We start from the raw sequence: 16620 nt of genomic DNA, 5'->3' as shown, positions 1-16620 counted from the left end.
CTTAAGTCTGCTTTTAGTTCCTAAGTCCCTCTTCAGACTCATGCAATGATGCAAAATGCAGGAAGATCACAGGCTGGTGGGAGAAAAGTCTTGTGGATCCAATGGCAGTGGAAGCATCATAGGGCTGTCTCTGCTGGTCTCCACTGCATGGCGCACTCAGGTCTTAGCATAGCTCTACATGGTTTGTCCTCGGGAAGATGAAGGCAGAGAGAGACTGTGGCCCACCTCCAGGATGAAAGAGAGGAAGTTCCCAGAATCCTCATGATAAGGCCACGCCCAGAAGAAGGTATCATCAAGGCGTGACCTGATTGACAGACTAGACTCCACCCCCACATTTATTTATCAAGTTGACATGAAATTATGAAACTACCACAGGCATCCTGTGTTTTCTCTGGCTCCCCTGTCTGTGTGGAGCTCCAGCCCTTTCCAATACAAGAGAAGAGAAGATGGACTACGGAGGGGGAGAGACCTCAGTTGCTCCTCATCTTGACTGCTGAGTTCTTATATACATCAAACAGTTCACAGCACTTTGAGAGCTGAAAAACGGGATCAAAAGGTTTGGGATAAGTATTCCCATTCTAAAACCTTTGCCCCTCTTCCCAATCTTCCAGTCCAATTGCATCTATTATAGATGACACTCTGAGTTTGAAAAAGTAATGCAAATGCATTTTTAAGTTTAGAAACCATCAACAAGATTTATAAGAAGAATATTTAGGGGAAAAAGTAAAGACAACCCATTATTATAATGGTGCATCTATTTATATTCTTTTAAAAAGATATATGTGTACAAATTTGTAGACATGTAAGTATACATGTGCATATTTATATACAGCTTCTAGCATCACAGAAAAACCACTCTTCTGTTAATTTGTCATACTATGATAGCTTGAATGTTGTGGTAATGCTGCAACCCAAGGCAAACTTTATTTCAATTACCAGCAGGGTCACCCATAATAGACCAGGTTTCAGCACAACTTTCAGACTAAGAAGGATGAGGTTGTATATTCATGAGCAATGAACCCGTGAACACATTAGGCGTAGCAGCAGAACGTTATCAGATAGAGTGCCCAAATCCAAGCCCCTGAGGTTGGAAAGCACTCAGAGTCGACTGAAGTACAGTTCTCCTTAATCACATGGATGCAGCAAAGCTTTCAGAACAAGGCTGCTGGAACGTCACCACTTAATGGGACTCAGTGGGAAATGAGAAGAAACAACTCCAAATATCCACTGGAAAGTAGAATGTAGAAAAAAGAACTCGCGAAAAATGGAAGTCATAAAAAAAAGAAATAGAACCCATAAATATTGATATCTTAGGTACTGTTGCCTTTGCTGTCAGGCGCCAGCAAGTATGCTGTGACTCAGCTTGACCCAGTGGAAAAGCTGCCCTATTTGTTGCTGTCCTCACACTTGTTCCCGTGTTTGAATCCATCAACGCAGTCACTGTGTCAATCCGTTATCAAAGGACTTCCGTTTTCTTTTACCAAACACCACGTTCTTTTCCACGCACTGGTCTTTCCTGCTGACAACAGGACCAAAGTTCTTGACATCTGGCATCTAAAGAGTGTGCCGCATATCCTTCTTCCAAAGACATATTTCTTTGTTCTTTCTACAGACCACGGTGCCTTCAGTATTCTGAGTCAGCTCCACAATACAAATGCAGGATGCGTCTTCAGTCTTCTTTATTCAATATCCCCTTTCACATGCATCTGAGAATATTGAAAATTCCATGGCTTTAGTCAGATAGGAGGACCTTCGTACTCAAAATAAGATCTTTGCTTTTCAAAGCTTCAGAAAGGTCTTGTGCAGATTTACCCAGTGCAATGTGCCATTTGATTTCTTCACAGCTGTTTCCATGAGCATTGATTGTGAATCCAAGCAAGACAAACTGTTGGTAAGTTCAATCTATTTTTTCCATTGATGCTAACTAGTTGTGAGGATTTTGTATGTCTTTACATTTCATCATAATCCATACTAAAGGCTACAGTTGTTGATCTTAATCAACTGATCCAGGTCCTCATTTTCAGCAAGCAAGGCGTTATCATCTGTATACCATAGGTTGTTAATAAGCTTTCCTCCAATCCTGATGCCAAATCCTTCTTCATGTAAGCCAGCTTCTCTGATTATTTGCTCAGCACACATATTGAATAAGTCTTGTAAGAGGCTATAACCTTGATGCACACCTTTCCTGATTTTAAACTATGCAGTATGCCCTTGCTCTGTTCATACGACTGCCTCTTGATCCATGCAGCTTCCAGAAGAGCACAAGGTGGGGTTAAGGGATGTCGAGACTTCTCAAAGCTATCCACAGTTTGTTATGGTCCATATAGTTGAGTGACTTAGCATAGTCAACAAAACACATGTAAATATCTTTCTGGGGTTCTCTGCTTTCAGTCAAGATACATCTGATATCAGCAATAATATACCTTGATCGAACTACTTTTCTGAATCCTGCCTGAACCTCTGGCAGATCTTTGTCAATGTACTGTTGCAGGGTGATCTTCGGCAAAATTTTACTTGCATGTGATATTAATGAGATTGTTCCAGAAAATGAGGACTCTATTAGGATCTCCTTTCTTTGGAATGAGTATAAGGATGGATCTCTTCCAGTCATTTCGCCAATTAGCTGCCTTCCCAATTTTCTGCCAGAGACGCGTGAGTGCTTCCAGTGCTTCATCAACTCGTGGACTCATTCAAATTGGATTTCCAATCAGCCCCTGGAACTTGGTCTTCGGCTAATGCTTTCAGTGCAGTTTGAACGACGTTATTTAGTACCAGTGGCTCTTGTTCATATACTGCCTCCTGGCGCGGTGGGATGCTTGCTGGTTCTTTCTGATGCGGCGACTCTGCCCTCTTTCCATCTTCTTTGGATGCTTCCTGCAGTGTTACCATACATTTTTCTGTATTGCAAATCTTGACTTTTTCTTGGGTTTACTGAGTTTAAGATACATTGAACGTGTTCTTACTTCTTGGTTTTCTGACTCTAGGTCTTTGCACATTTCATTATAATATTTTACTTTGTCTTCTTGAGCTTCCCTTTGAAATTTTCTGTTCAGCTTTTTTACGTCATCATTTCTTTCATGTGCCTTAGAGACTATGATCAACAGCAAGTTTCAGAGTCTCTTCTGAAATCCACCTTGATTTTTTTCTGCCTTTATAATGACCTTCCTTTCTTCATGTTTGATGCATCTGATGTCATCCCACAGCTCATCGTGTCTTTAGCCATTTGTGTTCCATGGGTGAAATCTCTTCTTCAGATGTCCTCAGAATTCAGGTAGGATATTCTCAAGGTTATATTTCAACTCTCCTGGACTTATTTTAATTTTCCTAATCTTTTACATGAACTTACATATGAGTAATTGATGATAGTCTGTCCCACAGTGAACCCCTGGCATGGTGTTACCTGTTAATATTGAGCTTCTTCATTATTTAGTCTCACAGATGTAGTCAATTTGATTTCTGTGTATTCCATCTAGAGGAGTCCATGCTCATAGCTCCCTTGTTTGTTGTTGAAAAATTATATTCATTATGAACATTATATTTGTCTTGCAAAATTCTATTATGTGATCTTCTGTTTTCATATCTAATAACCAAAGCCATAGTTTACAACTACTATCCCTTCCTCTTTGTTTCCAACTTTTAAACTTCAATTGCCAAAAATGATCAATGCATCTTGATTGCATTTTGATCAATTTCAGACTGAAGGAGTTGGATGAATTCTTCAAAATCCTCATCGCTAGCTTTTGAGTTTGGTGCATGAGATTGCATAATAGTTATATTGATTCTTTCCTTGAATGTGAATAGAAATAAACCCATCACAGTCAACACTGAATTTCAAGATAGATCTTAAATTGACCTTTTTGAAGATGAATGCATGATTATGTCATTCTCAGCCTAATAAACCAAATGATTTTCTGAGGCAAAATGACCACTACTTGTCCACTAATGCTCAGAATGTCAATTCTTATATGTTCTATTTCATGTTTTACAACTTACATGTTTTAGATTCATACTTCATACATTTGAAACTTCAATTATTAGTTGATTTTTTGAAGCTGTTTCTTATTTTGAGTGTGCGCCATCATCAAATAAAGTTCTCAAAGGCTGTAACAATGGAGGAAGAATCAAAAGAAGTTGGAAAGAAAACAAGAGTCACTGCACAAGAAAAAAATGGTTGAAGTTCAGTCATTTCTAGAAGTGGCATATTATCAAGAATGAATGGTGTAGAAAGAAGAGCTCTAAGAAGCTCTGAAGGCATTAAGGAAAACAAGGCACTGGGACTTGACAGAATTCCAACTTCAATGTTTGGAACATGAATGAAGCACTCACTCATCCGTGCCAAGAAACCTGAAAGTTACCTGACTAACCAATTGGAAGAGATCCCTATTTGTGCCCATTTCAAAGAAAGATGACCCAACAGAATGCGGAAATAATTGCACTGTATCATTATTGTGGACCCAGCCTAACACATAGTAGCACATCTAAAAGAAGCCTCCAGAAATTTAAATCTTATAAAGAGGACATCAGCAAGGACATCATTGCTGATAACAGATGGACCACAGGTGAAAGTAGAGAGTGTCAGAATGATTCGTTGTGTTTTAGTAGTGACTAAGGCAATCAGCTGTAAGTGTGTTAGTCTGGGTAGGCTAGAGAAACAAATTTACAGAGACTCATATGTGTACATGCAAGAACAATTGAATATTGAGAAAACATCCCACCCCAGTCCAGATCAAGTCTATAAGTCTGAGATTAGCCCATTTGTCTGACACCAATCAATAAAGTTTCTTCAGACTCACAAAACACATAAAATGAAGCAAAATACAGGAAAATAACAGGCCAGTGGGTGGGAAGTCTTGTAGATCCAGTGTCAGTATAAGCATCTCAACACTGGCAGGGGTCTCCATGTGTCTTCTCCAGGTTCAGGGTTCTGGCTGCATCAGTGTAGGTCCCTGTGGCTTCTCCTTGGGGAGATTTGCAGGGGGTGAGCAGAGAGAGAGTCTCCTGCCTCCAGGAAGGGAAACAGGATTTCCCAGAATTCTCAGGAGAAACCCATGCCCACACAGTGGCCTCATTGACTATGATCTGATTGACAGACTAGACTCCACCCTTCACTCATAATCCTCTGAAATTGACACCAGATTATGTACCTACCACAGTCAGGATCATAAAAAACCACAGCAAAGGATAATATAGATAAAAGTGAGAATTTGAGAACACTCCCGGTGCTCATGCAGAATCTGTACATAGACGAGGTGGCAGTGTATCTTAGAAACCAAGGAAACACTGTGTGGCTTAATATTCAGAATTGTATGGAGAAGGATTGTAGTATTTGACCATACATACTCAATATGCATTTACAAATAATCCTAGAGTCTGGGATTATTTGAATAAGGCTTGGATTGTTTGCATATATTAACAAGAACAGTGCATGAAGATTGGAGGAAGTCTCAGAAATAACTTGCAATATGCAGATAATACCACATTGCTTGTTGAAAGAGTGGAGCACTTTAAAGAATTACCGATGAAAATCGAATGCCATACCTTCATTGATTGCAATTTAATAGTTGCTGCAAGAATGCCCTCCACAGTTGTGCAGAACCATTGTGAGGATGGCGCAGGACGGAGCAATGTTTGGTTCCTCTGTGCAGAGGTCGCTGGGGGTGAGAAGCAACTGATAGCACTGAACAACAACACAAATGCGTAAGCGTCCTCATCTGTAAAACAGGGTTAATCGTTCACAGTGGTTTTCCGCAAGATTGTAGTCACAAGGCAAGTGTAGAATTTAGAATCATTCAAAATATTTCCTGAGCCTTCTGTAACTAGGCAGACTTCTCTTGAGTATTATTGTAGAGAGTCGTGATTGGGTAATATAAACGGTTGCTAACTCTCGGGCCTTGAGGATCTCGTTGGGTCTCAGAGCCCGGATGTTGTTGCATTGATGTGGAACCAGGGGACCTCACAAGCATTTCTGTGGGATACATTCTTGTTCTGTTTGTTTCAGGGTTGTGCCTTGCTGTTTACCTTTTTTATGAGCAAAACCAACTTCAGGGCTCCGCTGCTTTGTTGCTATGATGGGGGCCAACTGGAGTTTTGTAGTTTATCCATCCTGGGATCAAATAGCTGCCTTGTAAAAGCAGTGTTGCAATCTTTAAATGCCCATAAATAAGAATTCGAACATTTATCTCACGTCATGTGATTCAGTAAAAGTAAACAGACTGTCTCTCCATCGAAGAGTGGAAGTGATGGCTGAGGGAATGCTGTAAAACAGGAGGGTGAGCTCGAGAAGGCGTGTTAACTGGAAATGCATGAGCACGGAGTGTGGTTGGTACCAGACAAATCCAATTCTTCAGGGTGGCGAGGCTACTTCATTTGGACAGGCAAGGAAATCCTGTCAGCAGAGGCCAAGCCCCGTGCTGTCTTAGGAGACTCCTATTTATGACATTGGCTGAAACCTCATTTCTTGCTCAAAACCTCTTTTCCCCTAGATACAGAGATACTACAACAAGGAGGCAACCCTCATCTGGTAAAGCTTAAGAGGAGCCAGGGTTGTACTCCTTAAGAAATTATATGGAACTCATGGTATTAATATTTGCTTATCAAGAGGAGAGCAACCCTCTAGAACCAAGCGCTCTATCAACTGCCTGAGATTACAGGCAAAGAAGTCTCATTTCATTTATTTGAAAGTTACTGCTGGAAAACCTTCCAAAAAGAGCTAATTTGGGGAAATAAACTGCTGAAAACAAAAGCTCCGAGAATGGCTCAAACAGCAGCTTCTCTCATGGGCGGTGAGGGGCTGGAGCCAGGGTTGGAGAGGCTGCAGATAACAGGTGACGGTATGATAAGCTAGGTAATACCTGGACCCTCTAAGAACTCTACTCACACATCCATCCCTTTGTTCACGATGCAGCTCCATACTGCTACAAGCAAGAAGAAGGTTGTATTTGCTCACAGTGAACCACCAACCAATCAAAACGTTTTACTTTTATCTTGTCCAAAAAAATCCTAGAAACATCCAGCTCTGTAAAATAGTACATCTGCAAGGGAACGTTGTGGTCTTTTGAAGTGTTAGTGTTTAAAATATTAAAATGTTTGAAGATTAACAGCTGGTCTTTTTTTCTGCCCCCTGAAGACCAGCCCTGGGTAGGTGTGGCCTGGTGGCTGGAAAAGATCTAACACCTGCTAGTCAAGTAAGTTTATGCTTCCATCACTTAGCACCAACTCGTGATAAAGGCTGTGAAACTTTATTTCATCCTGTATTCGATCACAATCATTTATAAAGCGGAAAGACTTACATGCTTTTTGAAGAGAGGGGTGTGTTATGTAAGCTCTAAACAAGAAGGGAATTGTAAAAGAGAATTCTAAGTTGATTTTAGGGACTAACTCTTAGAGTATATACAAGCCTTAGACCATGGGATCTGATGTATCTCCTACTGTGGAGAGTCTTTGAATCCAGGAGATGGGCAGGAAGCCAAGTCAACACAGATGTCTATGGAAAGACTGAAAAATGAACCAAAAGGGACCAAGACTGATTCATGGCAAAGTGAGACAGAAAAATGGAGTTGAAGAGTTCCTTGTAACGACCGATATAAACATAGGTACAGGTAGTTTAGTTGGTGATCCATAAGTATTCTAGAAGGAGGAAAAAAAGGCAGTATCAGCTATGGGTTTGTTGCTATTGTTCTTAGTTTCGGATCCCCATATTGTCTTAAGCCTTAATGCTAACTTCAATTGTCCCTGCCTTCCCTGGTGTTGTAATGGTTATACATTGGGCTACTAATTGCAAGGTCGGCAGTTCAAAACCACAAGCAACTCTGTGGGAGAAAGACAGGGTTCTCTACTCAGAGTTACAGTCTCATAAACTCACAGTCTCCTGTCCTGTAGTGTCACTATGAGTTCGAATCTACTCAGTTGTAGTAAGTTTCTTGAGTGACACTATTGATAGGCTCGCTGCACCATTCAAAAAAAATGTGGGGAGATATTTAATGAGTAACTTCCTTCTTTAGTAGTGATCCTGAGAACTTCTCCTGTCCATGATAGGACACTAAATAAATTTAGAGAAAGAGAAGATGATTCCTAGAGGCAGCATCGATGAAACTGCGGCATTGGTACAAAACAAAGATAAACTCACTGCTATTAAATTGATTCTGACCCATTTGACCTATGGGGATTCTGAGACCATCAGTCTTTACAGAAGCAGACAGCCTCAGCTTTCTCCCATGGAGAGGTTAATGCACAGGAAGATTTCAATGAATGAGAGCACCTTTCATCTTTAGTGTGTTTATTTCAAGATGGTAAGCACAGTGACCTAGGTTCCGAAGTTCAGTCTTCAGACCTCTGCAAACCATTTTCCCAGAGGATCTAAATATTCATAAAAACTTTGTTGAAATACAGAATTCCCCAATTCCCTCTGATTTAAATGTACACTTTCTTGTTTTTTTGCCACTGTGCCATCAGTACCTGTTTGAGGCTCTAGAGAAAATTCAAGTCATACACAATCCCTACCCCTCTATTCATTGCTCATTATGTTACAAATGACCGTTACAGAGTGCAAGTAATGACTAGGAGCTGTGTTTTCAGGGTTCTCTAGGGAAAGAAAACCAGGACACTTATGATAGTGTGTGTGTGTGTGTGTGTGTGTGTGTGTGTAGGTTTAAACAGCAAGAGGGAATATAACAGCAAAGTACTCCACACAGATACAGAAGGCTCACTCAGTACAACTTAATTTTGTGGAACAATTAATATACTGGAGGTTCTTCAACTCACATAGTTGCCGGGTCCAAGGTCAAGGAAGCAGAGTGGAGCCCTCCTTTGGGCAAGACTGGCAGAGTCTGATCATAGGCATCAGGGTGGGTCACCAACAATCGGTAACTTGAGAGCTTAGGGAAGCAGGCCCAGATAGGATATAGAACTCAAGAAATGCAAGACAACAGGATTCACCAGCCTCAAGCTCAAGCGATGTATGTACTAACAGTATGGCGAAGCAGGTCTCAAAGTATCCTCAAGCTCTAGCAACATGATCCACAGGTTGGTTCTCCCCCCAAGTAGTGTGGCTCACAGGTCGAGGCAGCAAACTAGCTAAAGCAGCAGCACTGGTTCAATCACCAGAAAGTAAGAGAGAGGAGGATGGTCTTGCAGAGCCATTTATCTCTTTGCCTTCAAATCAAACTGAAAGCTGATTAATCCCACATGTTCCTACTGGCCAGGTTGGCACCATGAACTGAATTATCACTGGGACCAAGAGGCACCAAGGGGCAAAATGTAAATTGAATCAGAAAAGATGTCACAAAAGAGGAAATCTGTGAGATTACTTGGGATGATATTCTGCTAGGCTAAATAAATGAAAAAAATTCAGGTTTGGGGACAAATGTGTACATTTTCATTATAGGAAAAGGCATATAATCTTGTAATGAAGGGACGTAGAATGTGTGCAGAGGAGTAGTTGGGATGAGCAGCTAAGAATGGTTGAGGACAGAATAAAAGTCCCCCTACACGCATAGCATTAAGTACCTTTTGTCTTAAAACGGTTAGAGTGACTTTAGTTATCTGTATTAAGCCTTGGATTTCAGCTCTCGGAGACTTCATTAGGCCAACACATCAACGACTGGATGCTCTCCCTACTGGGATGCCGTCATTGTAAAAGCCTGTAATATCCAGAGATGGTTAGCAAAAGAGATGGAATTTTTCAGGCACACTTTCCCTCTCTGGTGTTTTCTGAAAGTAAAAAGGGAAAGCAAGCAGACCTAGATCGTGGAATTTTTGTTGTTGCGACTGATTGTGCAGGGATTGGAGTGATATTGATTCTAGACAAAGGCTCAGAAACCCCAGGGAGACCTTAAGGAAACCCGCATGTTGAATTACATATCTAATATATTTGAACGTTCTTGAGTTTTAGTAGAGATGCACTCAGTGAAAATCCTGATGCGATTGTGTTGTGCATTTCACAGGAAATTAAACGCAGCTGAGGGTTGTCTTTTAAGCTTCTATTTATCTCTCCTGCGATATCCCTCCCTCCATTCCTCAACATTGGAAGAAACTCTACTTTGCAGTAAAGAGAGCAAAGTGGAGGTGTCCTGGAAGCCAAGAGACTTGAATCGGACAGGACTGGTCTGGTCTTGCCTTGCTCGCAGTGACTGAAGCTGGGCCATGTCGCCTCCATGTTTAGAAAAGGGGAGGCCCGAGCAGCAGCCCCCCGGGGTGGAGTCGCCTTCTCCATGGCCTCAGCCACCCCATGCTCTTCCCTCTTTTCCTTTCTCCCCACCCACCTTTCATCGTCCTCAGAAGCCCATGTGTGTGAAGAGCAACAGAGGAATGTGGGTGGGTTGACGTGTATAATTAAATCCATGTTGAATCGTGTTCTTTAGAATTAATAAGGAATCCATCCCAATGAAACTCACCATGACATCTTAGCCTCTGACTCAGATTTCTTTTGCTTTTCTCTCCTTTCCTTGTCTAAAAGCATTAGACATGGGGCTATGGTTCAAATTAACATCCTACATTTCTCTTCTTTTTCTTCTTCTTCTTCTTCTTTTAATTGAACTTCTCTGCTCAGTGAAGATTGTAACTTGTGTTTAGGTCATTTTTCTTCCTTTCCACTTATCACCATTGTCGGTTGGCTTCCTTCTTCTAGAATGTTTACCCAGTAAGGAAAAAGTAAAACAAAACAAAAACAAACACAGCAATAACTTTCTTAGGACTACCCAGAGGGAGAAGGGCCCAATCCTTATCACCGCATGACATGTCCTTTGAGGGGCTTCATCCCTGGGCCTCTGAATCTTGTCACCGTGACAGTTGTGTGCCCACATGTGTACACCACTGAGACTAGGAGGAGCTGTGCTCGTGGGGCGGCAAAAGAGTGGATGGACATTATTTCTGGATTCCTGGTTCATGTTGCCAAACACCTTTTTATGAGTGGTAAGTAAGAACCTCACATCATTCCCTTATAAAAGTGGATTTATGTGATGGCTATGGGATCTATATTTGTCTGCCACTGTTTTTGCGGGATCGTGGTTGTATCAGGATTAGGGTCAACTGCAAATAACATAAACCTGAAATAGCAGAAGCTTACACCCGATAAAGGAAAACAAAACAAAACACTTTTCCTCTGTCATGTAGAAGCCCTGACGTAGCTGTCTTGAGCGAGTATGGGAGCTCTTTGGTGCCATGAATCCTTCACAGTCAGCCTGCACCCATGATCCTCAGCTTCACATCAGAGAAAGCAGTTATTTCATTATCTTCAGAATCACCTGATAAGCCGCCCCCAAACCCCATTCCTCTCTTCTATAGTCATGTGGCTTTGGGCAAAAATAGAACACCAACTTTTAATCTTCCTTACGACATTTAGGACTATGGAGCAACAGACACAAACGCAGATTGAAATCTGAATTCTGATGCCTATCCAATGTGAAAATTTGAACAAATCCTCTAACATCGATGAGTTGGTCATCTTCTCATTTGTATAAGGAAAACTCTAATTTCTAACTCTTAGAGACTGTAAGGGTAAAAGAAGATAACGTACACAAAACAATAGGTCCAGTGATTAGCATAGTAAACAAATATAATTTCCTAGGGACTCTGGCTTCCTTGCTGATTATTGCTATTAGATGCCCTTGAGTCTGACCTGACTTATAACCCCTATGTATCAGAGAATGATACAAGGCCTGGTCCTGTAGCATCCTCATAATTGTTGTATGTTTGAGGCCACTGATGAGGCCACTATATCAATCAACATCTTTAAGTATCTTCCACTTTTTCTCTGACCCTACTTTATTAACAAGCATGGTGTCTTTTGCCAGGAACTGGTCTCTCCTGGTAGCATGCTCAAAGTACATGAGAGACAAAGTCTTACCATCTTCACTTCTAAGGACCCGTTTATGTATATTTCCACCAAGGCAGGATCCCTGGGGACATAGTGGTGATGCCGTGGGTGGTTAACCATAAAGCCAGCAATTGAAAACCACCAGCCACTCCACAGAATAAAGATGATGTGTTCCACTCCAGTAAAGAGTTAATGTCTTGAAAATATACAGGGCCAGGTCTACATGCTGTATCGGGTCTCCATGAGTCAAAGTCGATTTGATGGCAGTGATTTCAGTTTTGGATTTTCCTCTAAGACAGCCTCATTTATTGTTCTTCTGGCAGTCCGTTTCATATTCCAAATTCTTTGCCAATACCATAATTCAAATATATAGATTCTTTTCAGCTCTTACGTATTCATCGTCTAAAATGTACATGCATATGGATTAATTGAAAATACAATGAATTCAGTCAGGCACGCCACAATCTTCAAAGTGGTATCTCTGCTCTTTAGCTTTTTAAAGAGGTCTTTTGCAGCAGTTTTACACAATGCGGCGTGTTCTTCATTTTCTTGACTTCTTGCCCCAAGAGGTTGGATCTTGCATCCAAGTAAAATAAAATCATTGACAACTTCCATCGTTTCTCTCTTTATCAAATTGTTGATTATTGGCCCACTTATGATGTGTTTGTCTGTTTTTATGTTGAGGTAGAATCAACTCTAAAAGTTATAACATTTAAACTTCTTCACTAAGTACTTTCACCAGGCAAAGTTGTGTCATCCGCACACCATTTCCCAATCTGCTAAACATGAGGGAATGACCCCCCCAAAATGATGCTTATTTGTTTTCTTGATGTGAGGGGGGTTAGTGCATATGGAGTTCATTCCATCAGGTTAGACCCTTAATCAAGATTTCTATTGAGAGGTTCTGAGAATATACCATAACAGTGTGACCAAAAAAAGCCTGACTTGTGGCAGATGGGGGATTACTTTTGCCACCATGACAATGTGCTTGCTCACACAGTCATCTCAGTGTTCTACTTTTTGGCAAAATACAGCATGCCTCTCTTGCCTTACACACCTTAGCTTCCTGACCTCACTCATTGTGACTTATTTTTGTTTCTGTGAATGAAGAGAGACAAGAAAGGACAGCGATTTGATGACAAAGAAGAGGTAAGAGAAAAATGAGGGAGATGCTATAAGTCATCCAAACAAATGAGATTGAAAAATGTTTCCAAGAATGGAATCAAAGATTTGACAGCTGTATTAAGTGTAATGGGGAGTACTTGGAGGTAATAAGATTGTTTTGTAAATCAAAAACTAAACCAAACAAAAATTCTGGTTTGGGGAGGGTAATTCCTCATATTTTATCTGTTTTTCAAAGAAAACCAAGTCCGTGTTTATGAACTGGATATTTTCTCCTAGTAAGTTCATACACATGGATCTCAAGTCCTGTATAGAACATTATTACAAGAACCCCAAAGAGATCTACACAAATGGAAGAACATCCCGTATTCATGGATCGGAACACTCAATATCGTGAAAATGTCTATACCATCTAAAGAAATTTACAAATTCTGTGTAACCCCATTCCAAATTTTAGTGACATGCATTAAAGCAATGGGAAAAACTAATGACCAACTTCATATGGAGAGGGAAGTAGCCCAGGATAGGCAATGAATTCCTCAAAAGGAGGAGCTAATTAGATGGTCTTGCACTCCCTGAAGCTCAAAACCTACTACACGGCCACATTTGTCAAAGCAGCCTGGTACTGGTATAAAGATGATAAATACACAGACCAGTGGATTAGAATAGAAAACCCACGAATAAAAATATCTGCATACAGACAATTGATGTTTTTTTTACAAAAACCCAATAAGCATTAAATGGGAAGCAGATGCCCTCTTCAATAAATGATGCAGGAAGAACTAACTGTCTGCAAGCGAATGAAATAAAATCCATATTACTCCATGCACCAAAGCAAACTCAAGGTGGATCAAAGACACAACTTTAAAACCCAAAGCTATCAGGATGATCTACTAGAAAATTGGGATGAATCTATGTGCCCTAGTACAGGGAATACACGGACTACCACATGTAACAAAGAACCACTCTGTGGAAGACAAAATAGATGAGTGGGATCTATTAAAAATAAAACACTTGTGCACATTGAAATATTTCATTAAAATAGGAAAACAAGAGCCCATTGAGCAGGAAAAGATATTTAGCAATGATGTAATGGACAAAGGACAAATAACTAAAATCTACAGTATACTACAAGCTTACAACAAGAAAATAAAATAACTGAGAAAGTGGGCAAAGGATCTGAACAGACTTTTCACAAAGGATGATGCTTGAATGGATAATATACACATGAGGAAATGCTCTTATTCACTAGCTATCTGGGAAATGCAAGTCAGAACAAGCATGAGATACCATCGAAACCCAAAACTATAGCCCAATTTAAAGAGAGAGAGTAAGAGAGAGAGATAACAACAAATGCTTCAGAGCAAGTAGAGAGATTGGAACTCTTATTCACTGCTGGTGGGCTTGTAAATACATAAAGCCACTATGGAAAGTCATGACAATTTCTAAAACAGATGGCAATAGAAATGCCATATTCTTAAAGAAATAAGAAACACATCACAAACAGATGTATGCTCCCCCATGTTCATTGCAACACAGTTCACAATATCAAGAAGCTGAAAACAGCCTAAATTCCCATCAGTAGAAGACTAGATAAAAGAATTCTGGTATATATACACAATGGAATACTACATATCCCTGAAAAAGAACAATGAACCCATGAAACACCTCACAACGTGGAGGGTTCTGGAAAACATTACTCAGAGTGAAGTTAGTCAGTCACAAAAGGATAAATACTGTATGAATACGCAACAGGGTGGGCACAAGCTCAGGCTGCAGGGAATCCAATCTACTGGCCAGAGTGGCCAAACAGCCTGGCAGAGAGCCTGACTGGTGCCAATGAATCATACACGGTTCTCTCTGGGTATTTATCTTGAAGGTCACTTTCTGATAAGGTGCCTCACGTCATTTGCAATTAAATGGTTAAGGAAAGGTAATGGGGATGTTTCCTCCTGAGTGGCTGTCATGAAAAGCTTACACAAGGCCCCCCCAGGACAGATAGAGAGCCCTGTCAGAGGGATGAGGGATACTGATGGGTAGGTCAAGTCATGAGAGGGAAAACTGAGCAAAAACTTCTGGGGGAATAAGTGGGAGGACTGACCTCCAGGTTAGGGGAAGAATGACCAAAAATACTTTTAGGGACCCTATGGGGAGAGTGCCCATGATGCTATGCACCCAATGGGCCACATTGGCCTTGGTTTTCAGCACCTGCCAGTGGAATGCTAGAACATCAAATCCTATATCTGCATGGCACCATGGCTTGCCCCGGAGGCTGCATCAGTGAGAGCCAATGCAAAAATTCCACTGGGGGAACTGGACTCTGTCTCAGACACCCTTGTAACCCGAGGACTTAAGGCTGAAAGTTCATGGTGTCTGAGGAAGCAGGAGACACCTGTACTAAGATTGTTGAACTGCTGGAAGCCAGATAATCATGGTCTTGCTACATCAATGCCCCATAAGCTGTATTAAGATATATATTATTCTGGCACGCGTGTGACTGACATTCTCAGTGAATATTATTATAAGTTTTCCCTGACAACCAACTCCCATGGTTTGTGTAAATCATGTCCAGCCAAGAAAAGATTGACTCTGTACAAGTGAATAATTCAGGTATTGTGATGTGGAGTTAGCATACATTGACCCAATCTCTCTCTCAACAGCGCTTTAAAAAATTAGTACCAGGGGCTAAGCAAAGGCAATATTAAAAGAAGGTGTGAATGTCCCAGAAAGAGGATCAATAAGACTCTCTACCATAAGTTAACAAGGAGTTTTGAAATGGATCCAAAGACAGTTAAAAAATCATAAACCCAGGGCTGGGCTTGGGGCTTACACTAAATCCTAGCTCCAATTTAAGAACAATTAGTTCTTACATCATGGCCCTGATTGATATTTACCCCCACGATGGAAACACGGAATATGTGGGCTCTACAGCAAAGTGTGGTGAAGAAATTGGATGGGTCCTCTGTCAGAGAAGACAGTGTCTGGGGCCCTAAAGGCTTGCTTCCATACAGTCAGCCTTCTAAGTGAGATGACAACTAGGCCACATAGAAGAAGCACACCAACAGCAGTCACCAAAGGATTGCAAATCATTTAATCCAGTCAAAGGAGAGAATGGATTCAGAGCCTAAAGTGTCAGATTATGGTTTACAGAAGGCCATGGATGACAGTGGAAATCCACGATACATTTGTGAGATCTACATAGCGAATAAGCCTCCGGTGTTTTCTCTCTATCCATAATAGAGGGATGGGAAGAAACTGGTTACTACATTGCATGCACTGGAGAAATGACTATAGAAGGTCAAAATGATAAACCTGACTTTAATCATTAAAACCTTGTCAGTTGTACCCTTCCCTGATGACCATTGGGCCTGATGTGGTTTTCAAAATTTTGGGGTTTTTTTGTTTTTGTTTGTTCATATTGGTGTTTATCATAGATGGATATGGTCATTCATGGTGACCCTCTTGAATTTGTGCTATATGCTTTTTGATTTTCAGTATAGGAAACTCAGGACTGATGGACCTATAGGAACAGGAAGTCGAATAAGGATTTCTAGGAGCTACAGTGGTTTTTCTTTAGGGGGGGGAGGGGGGAGCTGATATCAAGGAATTCAGGAAGGAAAAGAATATTTTGAAACCGATTTGTGTTAGCAATTGTACAATACTGCTTGATATGATTCAAGTATGGA

The sequence above is a fragment of the Tenrec ecaudatus genome, chromosome 8 (genome assembly GCF_050624435.1).
Source record: "Tenrec ecaudatus isolate mTenEca1 chromosome 8, mTenEca1.hap1, whole genome shotgun sequence".
Classification (NCBI taxonomy): domain Eukaryota; kingdom Metazoa; phylum Chordata; class Mammalia; order Afrosoricida; family Tenrecidae; genus Tenrec; species Tenrec ecaudatus.
Note: the sequence above shows the minus strand (reverse complement) of the source record.